We start from the raw sequence: 2,233 nt of genomic DNA, 5'->3' as shown, positions 1-2,233 counted from the left end.
GATTAGATACAGGGCTCAGCAGACAGTATCACACATGGTAGGATTAGATACACAGCTCAGCAGGCAGTATCACACATGATAGGATTAGATACACAGATCAGCAGGCAGTATCACACATGATAGGATTAGATACACAGATCAGCAGACAGTATCACACATGACAGGATTAGATACACAGATCAGCAGACAGTATCACACATGATAGGATTAGATACACAGATCAGCAGACAGTATCACACATGATAGGATTAGATACACGGCTCAGCAGACAGTATCACACATGATAGGATTAGATACAGCGGCTCAGCAGACAGTATCACACATGATAGGATTAGATACAGCGGCTCAGCAGACAGTATCACACATGATAGGATTAGATACAGGGCTCAGCAGACAGTATCACACATGATAGGATTAGATACACAGCTCAGCAGACAGTATCACACATAATAGGATTAGATACAGCGGCTCAGCAGACTGTATCACACATGATAGGATTAGATACACAGCTCAGCAGACAGTATCACACATGATAGGATTAGATACACAGATCAGCAGACAGTATCACACATGATAGGATTAGATACAGCGGCTCAGCAGACAGTATCACACATGATAGGATTAGATACACGGCTCAGCAGACAGTATCACACATGATAGGATTAGATACACAGCTCAGCAGACAGTATCACACATGATAGGATTAGATACAGGGCTCAGCAGACAGTATCACACATGATAGGATTAGATACACAGCTCAGCAGACCGTATCACACATGATAGGATTAGATACAGTGACTCAGCAGACAGTATCACACATGATAGGATTAGATACACAGCTCAGCAGACAGTATCACACATGATAGGATTAGATACAGGGCTCAGCAGACAGTATCACACATGGTAGGATTAGATACACAGCTCAGCAGGCAGTATCACACATGATAGGATTAGATACACAGATCAGCAGGCAGTATCACACATGATAGGATTAGATACACAGATCAGCAGACAGTATCACACATGACAGGATTAGATACACAGATCAGCAGACAGTATCACACATGATAGGATTAGATACACAGATCAGCAGACAGTATCACACATGATAGGATTAGATACACGGCTCAGCAGACAGTATCACACATGATAGGATTAGATACAGCGGCTCAGCAGACAGTATCACACATGATAGGATTAGATACAGCGGCTCAGCAGACAGTATCACACATGATAGGATTAGATACAGGGCTCAGCAGACAGTATCACACATGATAGGATTAGATACACAGCTCAGCAGACAGTATCACACATAATAGGATTAGATACAGCGGCTCAGCAGACTGTATCACACATGATAGGATTAGATACACAGCTCAGCAGACAGTATCACACATGATAGGATTAGATACACAGATCAGCAGACAGTATCACACATGATAGGATTAGATACAGCGGCTCAGCAGACAGTATCACACATGATAGGATTAGATACACGGCTCAGCAGACAGTATCACACATGATAGGATTAGATACACAGCTCAGCAGACAGTATCACACATGATAGGATTAGATACAGGGCTCAGCAGACAGTATCACACATGATAGGATTAGATACACAGCTCAGCAGACCGTATCACACATGATAGGATTAGATACAGTGACTCAGCAGACAGTATCACACATGATAGGATTAGATACACAGCTCAGCAGACAGTATCACACATGATAGGATTAGATACAGGGCTCAGCAGACAGTATCACACATGATAGGATTAGATACACAGCTCAGCAGACAGTATCACACATGATAGGATTAGATACACAGCTCAGCAGACAGTATCACACATGATAGGATTAGATACACAGCTCAGCAGACAGTATCACACATGATAGGATTAGATACACAGCTCAGCAGACAGTATCACACATGATAGGATTAGATACACGGCTCAGCAGACAGTATCACACATGATAGGATTAGATACAGCGGCTCAGCAGACAGTATCACACATGATAGGATTAGATATACAGCTCAGCAGACTGTATCACACATGATAGGATTAGATACACGGCTCAGCAGACAGTATCACACATGATAGCATTAGATACACAGCTCAGTAGACAGTATCACACATGATAGGATTAGATACACAGCTCAGCAGACAGTATCACACATGATAGGATTAGATACACAGCTCAGCAGACCACACATTATAGGATTAGATACATA

Source organism: Rhinoderma darwinii, chromosome 2, assembly GCF_050947455.1.
Source record: "Rhinoderma darwinii isolate aRhiDar2 chromosome 2, aRhiDar2.hap1, whole genome shotgun sequence".
Taxonomy (NCBI): Eukaryota; Metazoa; Chordata; class Amphibia; order Anura; family Rhinodermatidae; genus Rhinoderma; species Rhinoderma darwinii.
Note: the sequence above shows the minus strand (reverse complement) of the source record.